The 12,337-nt window shown below is 42.3% G+C and overlaps 1 protein-coding gene across 2 annotated transcripts in view; it reads right to left on the minus strand.

Annotated features, from left to right (window-relative positions):
- The window catches only part of SHOC2 (SHOC2 leucine rich repeat scaffold protein), a 107,430-nt gene extending 98,141 nt beyond the window's left edge, over positions 1–9,289 (minus strand). Inside the window, exon 1 of one of the 2 annotated variants that reach the window (XM_077823168.1) lies at positions 9,186–9,289. The gene's annotated coding sequence lies outside the window, so the exon portion shown is untranslated. Of the gene's footprint in view, positions 1–8,251; positions 8,459–9,185 lie in introns of those variants that run through there. The other variant, XM_077823167.1, reaches the window with a different exon arrangement.
- Between the last annotated feature and the right edge of the window lie 3,048 nt (positions 9,290–12,337).

A 12,337-nucleotide genomic window follows, 5' to 3' on the forward strand; every position in this document is an offset into this window, starting at 1 on the left:
TTATGGAAATATAAAATGAATCGCCTCTGCCTACTCATCCTTTAGGATTAAATAAACATTCTTAATACATGATTCTACTTTTCAGATGCAGCTGACTGAAGCCATAGGGAAAATACTAAGGAATTGTCTTGGCAGCACAAAATCCACAAAGTTACAACTTCACAAATACTAGAATTCATACAATAAAAGTAGCAAGGGTCAAGTAACTTATTTTTATCTTGGCCAATCAAGTAAGTTTCCTTTCGATTACAGGACTTGTTAAAGGGAAAGGAAGTAGATATCAATACTTTACTTGACCGCATATAACACAGGAGAAACAGATTTGTTGCTTGGTTAAGGATTTGAATTAGTCTTTCATATTCTACATGCTACATTTGCTTTCTAAAGGGAGCATTAGACAATTATTCAGAAATATTCTATTAACTTAGACTTACTGTGCTGTTATACAAAGCTTTAAATTACAGTGACTCTGAATTGGTTCCTCTTGTTAAAAAATAGACTATCCTGTGCAAGCTTTTTTTTCCCAGGAAGTTAAAATAATCAAAAACATTTGGAGATAACATAAATGTTTCTACTTCCATACTGTTATTAGTAAACACTGTTAATTTCGCAAAAAGAAAAGGAGTACTTGTGGCACCTTAGAGACTAACCAATTTATTTGAGCATAAGCTTTCGTGAGCTACAGCTCACTTCATCGGACGCATACTGTGGAAAGTGTAGAAGATCTTTTTATACACACAAAGAATGAAAAAATACCTCCCCCCACCCCACTCTCCTGCTGGTAATAGCTTATCTAAAGTGATCACTCTCCTTACAATGTGTATGATAATCAAGTTGGGCCATTTCCAGCACAAATCCAGGTTCTCACACACACACACACACCCCCACACACACACAAACCCACTCTCCTGCTGGTAATAGCTTATCTAAAGTGACCACTCTCCTTACAATGTGTATGCATACTGTGGAAAGTGTAGAAGATCTTTTTATACACACAAAGCATGAAAAAATACCTCCCCCAACCCCACTCTCCTGCTGGTAATTTCATGAGTTATAGCACAAAGCAATATAATTTAGAGAATATAAAAAGGCAGTGAAAATCTTAAATACAAGAGACTGGTAGCTCAGATATCACTGTTATAGTCAGCATTTACGGGAAATGCCAGCAAAGAAGCCACAGCCTGACTAAAACATGGAGACTGAACTCCCATTTTATCAAGATTAGGGTGATCTGGGAGTGTGGACGAGAGAGGAGGAAAGAAGTTCATGATCAACAGTGGGCTTCAGTCTCCCTGGCTGCCAATCAGGTAGCTTTCCAGCACAAAATTCACTTTAAAGCTTATGCTCAAATAAATTGGTTAGTCTCTAAGGTGCCACAAGTCCTCCTTTTCTTTTTGTGAATACAGACTAACACGGCTGCTACTCTGAAACCTTTAAAAACATGTTAATCTACATAAACTGTAGGGGCTGGTGGTGGTTCTAAGAATTCAAGCTTTCATTTAAAGAGATTATTCAGTTTCTAGCAGTGATTTTGGGTACAGATAGTCTAGATCTAATGATCTGAAAATCCCATGGCAGAACTGGTAACCAGTTGTGCTATGTTCCTCAAGACACCACAGCAAGGTTACATGTGTTACACTAGAAATAATTAAAATCCAAATGCGCATGAAAATTCAGAAGATCGGCTAAAGTTTCTCAGTCTCTTGGTTGCAAGATTATTTTTAGTCCTTCACTGAATACTCTTGAATCTAATACTTCATGGAAATGATTGCTGTCACCATAGTTACTTCATCTAAACTCCTGGTATTCACACTGCAAGATTTCACTGTCACGAATACTGTTAAAAATGAAATGTTCAAGTAATATCTATTACACCTTTTTGGCAGCACTTTGCAGGACACTATTGAGAGGTTCATGACTGCAGGAGAGCTGAGAGAAATTTTATGGTTTTGCAATATTTGACACTTGCAAGTTGAGGCCCTCCCAGATGTTAATAATTAGACATCTTTAATTCCAACAACAGGACCAGTCCTTATTTCACGAAATTTCTTAGCTATCCCCTTGTCATATTATTCAAGGAGCTTTTACATATTTAAACATGCCAATTTACTTACATTAGACATTTAGAAATGGGAAAAGCTCAACGGATCAAACATGCCTATCATTTTGGGGTGTTGTTTACATCAGCTTACAAAGACAATGTAAAAGAGTGAACCCTAAAATTAGAGTTGATTAAGCAAAACCATATAGATAACTACTTGCTATGTAATTCTGTCTCCCCATATATATTGTTGCCACACACGATAAGGCACTATCTAAGGAAATTGAATTTTTAATTAACTGCATTTTGTCCCTACATGACTAGCAATCATGAGGGCCCCCAAAACTTCAGTGGTGCAATAAGATTGCCATTGACAGACAAAGTGAATACTCAGCCAAACCACTGTAAGAACCTAACCAGAGATCAAGCCAGGCGGTGCTTGATCTGCAAGGAGGCCACATCTCTTTGGGATTTGCCTTGATGATGATGATAACTAAATTCAAACGGGCAAAAATTGGTATTTTATGCTAGCAAAACAACACAGAACATCTGCTCACCAATACAGTCAGGTAAATGGCACGCTAGTTAACATCACTTAACAGCTCTGAAAAGGAACCTCATAACAGAGAGAGCACCTGTCCCCTTCAGTTCTCATAAATTGTGCCTGGGTTCAGTCATATCAGTGCACAGATACAATCAACAGAAATGAAGAATGCCTTTAGCAACGTTAATCATAAGATGTAGACTTTATTACCATGCTACCTAAACAACAAGGGAGCCTGATTCTGCATTCTTTGCACACTCAGCATTCCCAGTGAAATCTACAGGAGTTTGGGGTACGCAAGGAATGCAGAAGCAGGTTCCAAGTAAACAACAGTTCTGCAACCTCATCTATAAAACAGTTTCGGAAATAGTTGCTGAAAAGAATCACTTATGCTTAAAAAAAAGTTGTTTTATCTCCAAGTGCCTATATCAACATGTGGGCAGAAAGGGTGGGAGACTGGAACATGGACAAATGAAAACTGTACCTCATCACAAACAGGCTTCACCACTTAATGACGTGCTTCAGAACCTCCTTCTAAAACAGTGCCAGCCATGAACAAGATCTATGTTCAAATAGAGTTTATTTTAAAACACCAACAGGCTAGGCAGTGAGAGAGTGAACCAAGATGTGCTGCAGTATTTAGGCAGCCATTATAATGTAAATGTGTAAGGTATTAAAAAGTCTATATATGGTGCAAAAAGAAAAGGAGTGCTTGTGGCACCTTAGAGACTAACCAATTTATTTGAGCATAAGCTTTCGTGAGCTACAGCTTGCTTATGCTCAAATAAATTGGTTAGTCTCTAAGGTGCCACAAGTACTCCTTTTCTTTTTGTGAATACAGACTAACATGGCTGTTACTCTGAAACCTATATAAGGTGCACAGTTTCTGTGGTCTATATATAATGCCAAAAGAACGAACAATCAGAATCCATACATAATGATAAGCCTCTGAGTATTGGAGTACACTGGTCCACTGAACCAGACCATGTCTGTGTAATCATCATGATTCCACAAGCATATTGTCTTATGGATCACATCATATACCCTGCCCACACTTTGGATGTGTGCCACTTTAGGAGGCAGCCATAGGCACACAAAGAACTGGTATGAGAAAGGTAAGAGTAAACTACATCCAATTTGCTCTGAACATCACATTTCCCATGATGAACATTTAGGCTCCCATATGGCTTGCGTCACAATATCTCTTTTAGCAAGATGATTGCCACTTGCAGCCAAGTGTCAAGTTTTAAATATAAACTTTTCAAAATATATTTACATGATTTTCATATGATGAAGTGTACTCTTCGGCACAAGAATGTTCACAACAAAAGGGGTACATATTTATGCAACTTAAAATTCAATATATATTTAGAAAACAAAGATGCACTTTAACATCACAGGCACACAGACTACAAGCTATCCTTTGGCACACATAGGAAGGGAACTCAGAAGGAAAAGTTAAAACTGTTCAAGCTTTTCCTGTTTCTTACTTTTCAAAGGACCGTGATGTGTCTAAATAATTAACAGTAAACCAACAAAATGCTAAAAGAACTAAGGATACAGTCATGCCAAAATCATTAAAAGAGCTCTTTGAGCGTCCACCGTGGGACCAATTTATACTACTTCAGGATATCCTAGCATGTTTTAGCTCTGAGCAGTATGTATCACTTTACAAGATTATGTACTGTAATATTTTCCTTACAATATACCACAGATCCTTCTTACTCTGTACTGATCTTTACAGGGGCTGAAATTAACTCTCTGATGTGAAGTCTGAGGTTTTAAAAAAAAAAAATTACAAACACAGCACAATCTATTTATTTTTAAAGAGAAGCACATATATTACCTAGAGGTTAACAACTGTACAACTCCTTTGTAATTAGAGCCATCTCTTTATAAAGAATTACTTTGCTGAACAGAGTTTGATTTCAGAATATGCTCCTATTTAAAGAGAGGTTTAGTACTATGTTACCTAAGAAACATCGGACCTTGATAGTGCAGGCACAGTGAATATAAAAATGTTAGTACCTTAAATATTACTTTATCATCACATGCTACAAGTTGTATCTCAATACATTTTGTAACATACCAAACTGTATTTCAGACACACAGAAAATATGCAGTATTGTCAGACAGGGTAATTGTAATGTAAACAAGGATTATTTTAGTCTTTACAAGCTTGCTGGGGAGGCTGTTAATTCTTCCATATCATCAGTTCCTTTCCTCCTCCACCAAAAATATTTCCATAAAGAAATGCAGTCATCTCCTCCAAGATGAAGCACAACGCAATGTGTAAGCAAAATTAAATATATGGATATAAAAAAGAAAAAGGGAAAAATACAAGGATTTCTTCAATCCAAAAAGCATCCACAAACCACCACCCCAGGAAACAAGTACACATAATGAACTACAAATAATTTCAGAAAACCTGCTGATCAATCATCAGGGCTTGTTAACAGGACTTCCCAACAGTGGGTTAAATTAACGTCTGGGCTAGTGCAACATAACGTTTACCTAACAACCCCCCCCCACCACCACCACAACCACACACACACACACACACACCAGGGATGTAGCAAGAAGCCTCACAGTGGTCCCACACTACCAAGGTAACCTGTATCAGACACAGCAAGCGTCAAGCTCCTCTGAAAGACACTGAAAAAGCCAACACCTACCTAAAGATGGGAAAAGAGAAACAGCCATCAGAATCTGATGGGAGAAGGAAATAATTGAGTGAACCATCCCAGCTGGAGCTAAGTGGAGGGAAGAGGAAAGAGACAATCCCCAGCACCTCACCTACCAAGCGCAATTAGCGTGGAGAGCAATTCTTCATCATTCCTCAGAAGTTCGGAAAAGCCAGTAGCAAGGGAGAATTTTCTGTATTTAATTATCATTCAAATTTAAATGATAAAGGCTGATATTTTAGCCACATCTGAAATGTTCAAATACTCTCCCAGTGAAAATTTTATTCCCTTATTGTAAAATGCAATCTTTCCAAAAAGATACTATCCTTGGACCCTGAGCACATCTTCCCCCCCAATCTTTAGATATCTATTAGACAAGCCTGATACCAATGTAAAATTTGATCCCTGTCTAGTTTTATATTCTTAATCCCGTTAAGATATGTACATGTACATACCTAACGTTCTTTACTAAACAGTCCTAGAGATGGTATACATATATTACACACACACACACTAGTGAACAGTTCCTTCATGATGACAATACTGAAATAAGGACCATCACACATTCTTTCAGCAGAAACGCTCATTTCATAGAAAGCCATGATCATGTAACAATAAATCCAAGGATTTCCTAATTGGAGCGCACACAATGAAAATGTTAAAAGAAAACCACATGCAGAAAGCTACAAAAATTATTCACTGGTCAGATGGAAGCCTTTCAATAATCTAGTGTTCTTAAAGTAGAGTACTTCCATTAGTGTGATTTAATTGTCAAGATAACAAAGGAATGCCCCTCCCCATATCTCTTGCCTTACTGATCTGTCATGTTGGGAAGACAGAATTATACCAGGATCAGCAGCTAGCCACAACCAGTACTATTTACCAATCCTACCTCTGCTGTTATGTGATGTAGGGGATTCTGCTTTACATTTCTATAAAAAGTAGAATAGGGAATGTTATGTTGCTCTGATTCTGACAAAACATGGAAAAAGCTTTCCCTTTTCAAATGAGGAATCCAAGACACATCAATGATGTTTTTTGTTCAAAATCATCTTGCTTTATCATCAGATTATACAGAGGTGATTGTTTCCTGATCATTTCACTTGTTACATCTACAGAAATCCAGCACCTCAGCAAAACAAGTATATATATATATATATAATGTTTAACATGAACTGAAAGGATCCAGCTGCAACCTCCTAAATCTTTCATTTTATTTGCTCAGAGCTCAAGATTAACCAAACAGGAAATCAAAATATTCAAGCTCAAATCTTTTTAACAAGAATTGACAATTAGGGTATTTTTTTAAATTGGAATGTATCTACAATGCAATATTAAACTTTCAAGATGCAGAAATCCTTTTCAGAAATCAGCCTAGGGTTATATTGAGATCATTATACAAGCTATGCTTAAAATATGGCTGTACATGTTGTATTACTTAATATGACCACCACCTTCTTCAGGCCCTTAATTTTATAAATAGATGCACCCAATAATACCTGAAGATAGTTAGATCTATAGTTCCATGAAGAGTGTATGATTTTTAAGGGTGTGATTTTTTCCCTATTAGAAACAAGTAAATAGTTTATATATAAAGACACCAAAGTAATTTGTCAAAAAATCATTGGCTAATTTTTGTTTCAGTAATTTTTGGTTCCAGAAGGCTGAGACTGTGTCACTACTGCAGCAATTACAATACATGCAATTAAAACTCAATCGTTAATATTCTGCCGTGAAAAGGTCTTTGTGCACACGCATGCATAATTACATAAAATGCATGCTTTCACAGTCTATATCAATTTCAAATACATTAACTAAAATTACAATTAGCATAATCTTTTACTACTTTTTAATTTTATATATAAAGACTTTTTTAAAAATTTCCATATCTACTCTTATAAATCCATGTGCAGTCTGAACGCAGTATTTCTCCATTAAACTTGTCATGCTGAACTGCTATGTAGTCCACATACAAACACAACCGTAGTCAAGTATGTGCAACAATCCAATACAATTATGATTACTATAACTCTCTAGTGACTTAAAAATATATTTGTGTAATTTACATAGACAATGAACACACTTTTTACAACCACATGTGTATAAGAAGCTGTCACTAAATGTTCTTCACAACACATCTACAGTTCAGATACAAAAATTATTTGATTGCAGAATACATGTTTTTAAAGAGAGGCTGTTTGTATGGCTCCAACAGAATTGCCACAAAATAAATGCCGTGAAACAGGGAAATGTCACACCTATATGAAAAGATGGGGGGAGAGGTATAGCTAGCACAACCACATAGTACTGTAGATGTAATGATTACCCTAACGTCAGGTAATCATTACTCTGTATGTTAGTTGTTACTAAGCACATACATGAAGCATCTTTAATTTCTCTTCAGCCTGCTCACAATGTTTTGGTTAGAGTAAAGACAGTATTGTAAAAACTGTGCTTCCTTATTTTTTTTAATATTTTTCACCATTTTACTATATGAAGATGTAGTATCATAAAATAGTATCCCAAAATGCAGGGAGGCAAGACACCACCAATTAAGTGTTAACTATACACTAAAAAAAATTCACACCCGGGCACACAATATGCAGTAATTTGAGTTTATCCCACCTGCTCATAAACCTAGAGGCTATACAGCTGATCTGTACCATAGCTAGCAAACAAATTCCAGGCAAAGATTTATTAACATTGTTCCCTGCAAACCAGGGGGCAACACACAATATATTTTTTACTGATGACTGCTATGTTTGTCTCCTGCAAGTGTTTGAACCTGTCCATAACCAGTCTCTAGAAAGGGTTTCCCCTAATAATTATAAAGCTGACAACACCCCTCACTTTGTTTATAGCGGGGGTGGGGAGGGAGCAAATAAAAGATATATTTTTAAAGCATGACACCATGGCATTTTATTTCAGAACCAATATCCACCACCTCCACACACACCCCTTCTCCCAATAAGCCTGTTTTACCTGCTCATAAAGGGGCCTTAGTGCCTTTGTGTTTGGGGCTTCCTGCTTCTGCTCTCTACCATCTCGGCTGTTGTTCCTGCTTCTTCTGTCTTGCTGCCTTTTAGGCCCAACCCCTGCCTGCTGTCAGCAACGGCAGCCTCAGCACAGCCCGGAGCCGAGACTCCTCCACCTACAGGCTCTCCCTGGCAGCAGCAAGTGATGTGAGAGTTTCTGTAGCTAGTGCTACAGAACATACTCCACAACCCTTTCACCACCACAGCAGCCTCTCCCGTCCCTTCTCTCGCCACTGCCACTGACTTCCCCTCCAAACGCAGCCCCCCCACCCCATCCCTCAGCTGTCCCCCCACAGCCCTACTAGCGCACCCCTACCCCACCCCCTATTCCCCAACCCCCTCCAGCCCCTATTCCCCATCTTCAAACCCCTCCATTCCCCAGCCCCCATGTCCGATCCCCTCCATTCACCAGCCTCCTAACCCCCAACTCCCTCCACCCCCCACCCTCAGCCCCCTCTTCCCTCCACCTCCCACCCTCAACCCCCTCCACCCCCCCAACCCCCTCTTCCCTCCACCTCCTCAGCCCCCCTCTTCCCTAACCCCATCCCCCGCCCCCTCTTCCCTCCACCTCCTCAGCCCCCCTCTTCCCTAACCCCATCCCCCGCCCCCTCTTCCCTAACCCCACCCCCATTCCCGAATCCCTCCACTCCGCAGCCCCCTATTCGCGCCCCCTGCTGCAACCCCACCGAGTTCCTCTCCGCACCCCAAGCTCCCATCTCACACCCCAGCTTGCTTCGCCGTGCCAACCGCCCAGCCCCCTCCTACTCCCCAGCCCAGCCCCCCGCCTCTCCGCACAACCTTCCCTCGGTGACCCCTGCCTCCCGCCCTGCCCCCACCCGCGACTGCCCAGCCCCTCGGCTCACCGCCCCAGCCCCACTTACCGTGAGGGATCCGCCATCCTCCTCAGCCACTCTCAAGCCCGGCCCTGCCGGCCCCCTACCGGCCGCCGTCACCGCGCACCGACCCGTCACGGGACTCCCCACCCACAGGCCTCCGCCACACCATCGAGAGCGCCACAGCCGCAGGTAGAGCGCCGCGCGGCGCCGCCATCTTGGATTAGGGCGGAAGTGCCCTTGTTGCCATGGGCAACGGTTGGGCAATGACCGTGATTTTTTTTTTTTTTTAAAGGGGGGTTAAAATAAAGGAAACTGGTAACTTCTACAAGACAGCGAGTAAAAAATAAGGGGGTGGGGGAAAAAAGACAAAAATAGCCATGTACCCACTCCCCCACCATGAGGGGTCCCACCACAGACACTCAGGTGCCCTGGCCTGGGCTGATGAAGGGCCTCATGATGTGACACCCACTGACCCCTTCCCAATATCACCAGAAGCCGCAGAGGCCAACACCCACCATGTTCGGCCGCGAACAGCCCCTTCTTTTACTAGTGTTCTGACAGTACTTGGTCTATCGCCTTAAGGAGCTCGGAACAATGAAGTCCAGCCTCCCTGACCCTGCCCTGGGGTCTAATCTAATGCGCGGATTCAGAGCTTTCTCCCCTTTCCTAAGCATGCAGGGGGCAGGTGCTCATCCCACAAAACCATCCCTCCGTGCAAGCACTCCCTCGTTAAAGAGACGTTAACGAACGCCAACTCTCGCCACTCTATCCCACGGCTTCACAATGTTGGCTGGAAGCCCCATCTGCTGGAATCAGCAGACTGAGTGTGAATCTCAGGTTTCATTTTAAAAAATAGCAAGTGGTTGCATAGAAAAGCTAGAAAACATGACTCAAGTGCCCCCTTAAGGCTCAGAAACTGGAAAAAAAGAACCAAAAATTTGTTATTTTTAATAACATAAGAATGGCCACACTGGGTCAGACCAATAGTCCAGTATCCTGTCTTCCAACAGTGGCCAGTGCCAGATACTTCAGAGCAAATTAACAAAACATGGCAATTATCGAGTGATCCATCCCATTGTCCAGTCCCAGCTTATACTTTTGGACTTCCCAACATCCCTTGCAGCAGTGGATTAACGCACTGGCCCATGGGGCCCGTGCCCAGGGGCCCTGGCCAGTTTGGGGGCCCCCAGCTCTGGCTGTGGGGCCCAGACTTCAGCAGTGAGGCTTCAGGCTCGGATCCTGGGATCCCGACTGCAGGCTTTGGGATCCGGCCACATTGCAGCAGGCTCTGGCCTTGGGCTTAAACCTCCCCACCTTCCCGCCGTCGCCTCTGGCTCCCTCTGCCTTCCTGCCCCAGGCTTTGGCTGTGCAGTGGCAGGCTCTGTTCCCCAGCCACAGGGGCCTGGGTTCCAGCCCCAGGCTCATCACCCCTCCCCCATCGCCCCTTGTCCCCACTGCCTTCTCCAGCTCCTGGCCATGCGGCAGTGGGGTCTGGCACCAGGCTCAGTACCCCACTACCCCCATTGTCCCTGACCCTCGCTGCCTTCTCCAAATCCAACACCCAGCCATGCAGCAGTGGGTGCTGGCCCTGGGTTCAACCCCCCACCCGCTGCTCCTGGCCCCAACTGCCACCCCCATTCCCTCCCCACCCCCCCATCACCCCTGGCCCCTACTGCCTCCTCCAACACTGAGCTTAGGCGGCATGCTCCTTCCCCCGCTGCAGGACTTTGGCTTGGGCCCCACGATCTGGTCGCGGTGCTTCCGGCTCCGGCCCCAAGCTCTAGCCCCCGGCCATTTGGCGGTGGGTGCTGGCCCTGGGCTCAAACCCCCAATCGACCCTGGCCCTCACTGCCGCCCTGTCTCCTCCCACTCCTGCCCATGGCCTCTGGCCCCTATCCATTCGCTGCATCTAGGGAGACCAGATGTCCTGATTTTATAGGGACAATCCCGATATTTGGGGCTTTTTCTTATATAGGCACCAATTATCCCCCACCCACTGTCCCGATTTTTCACATTTGCCATCTGTTTACCCTACCCGCATCACGCCTGGCTCCTGCTGCCTCCCTGCCCACCTCCCCATCCAGGGCTTAATTTGTCCCTGGGCTTGCCAGGGCTTAGTAAGTCTGCTGTGAAAAGTGATATTTGTATGTTTGTTAATGTCACTTTTCACAGCAGACTTAGTAGCTAGCTGGGATGCTGTGAAAAGTGATATTAACATACAAGTATCACTTTTCACAGCAGCTGACTTACCACGTAGGAAGTCTTAAAAAAAAAAAAAAAAACCAACAACAACCAAAAAAGCAAAAGTAGTAACAACAAAAAAGAGAAAAACATGCAAAGCACCTTAATTGTGTTTCTATTCTGTTTAGGTACAGTAAAGAATAGAGACAACTGTACATTTTTATTACTGAGTCTGCAAAAAGAAAAACCATACTTAAATAAATTGCAATGATTTGGACATGTATATGTGTATATTTATTTATTTTTCCAAAAGTTAATTAAGTATTTTAGCGAAAATTGTCAAAACGGCTACCAGCAAGAGTCGCAGCTGCTGATGAGGGTCTCCCCCTGCATAAGGGTCAGGTTTAAGAAAATTGGGGGAGATGCAAGAACCACTTGTTGACCTCTGAATTACTGATTCTTACAATACCAGTGTTGTCTAGATTAGCAGTGAACATCTTTGTGTTATGGTATGGATAATATCTAACCATATTCATTGTCTATGAGGAAACACTGAGCAGTTAATTTAGGTATTATGAACTGGGATATGATTTGCTTCATTATTAATGCAGTGTGTAAACAGTGAATGGAGTCTTTGTATTAATGCGTTCTGATATATTCGTGTTTTTAATAGGGGTCCAAATGTTCTATGCGTCCAGGGCCCCAGTAAATTTTAATCTGTCTCTGGTCCCTGGACAATGAGTTCCACAGGTAAAATATCTCATGATTTTTAAGCCAATCTCATGATTTCTTTGGGGCCTGACTCTTGATTTTTGAACTCGCACAGTTTTAAACAGTCTGATGCAAATCCCATCAGTTGCTGAGACTTCAGTCTCTCAGTTAGCATGTCACAATTTTTAGACCTGTTCAGAAAATTGCTGTCAAAATAATGTTAATGTTGCCTCTCCAAGCGGTAACAGGTCTTTGTGAACCAGTTTCCTGTTTGGAGCAAAAATTGGTGACACTGCAGTAAGCAA

The sequence above is a fragment of the Eretmochelys imbricata genome, chromosome 7 (assembly GCF_965152235.1).
Source record: "Eretmochelys imbricata isolate rEreImb1 chromosome 7, rEreImb1.hap1, whole genome shotgun sequence".
Lineage (NCBI taxonomy): Eukaryota > Metazoa > Chordata > Testudines > Cheloniidae > Eretmochelys > Eretmochelys imbricata.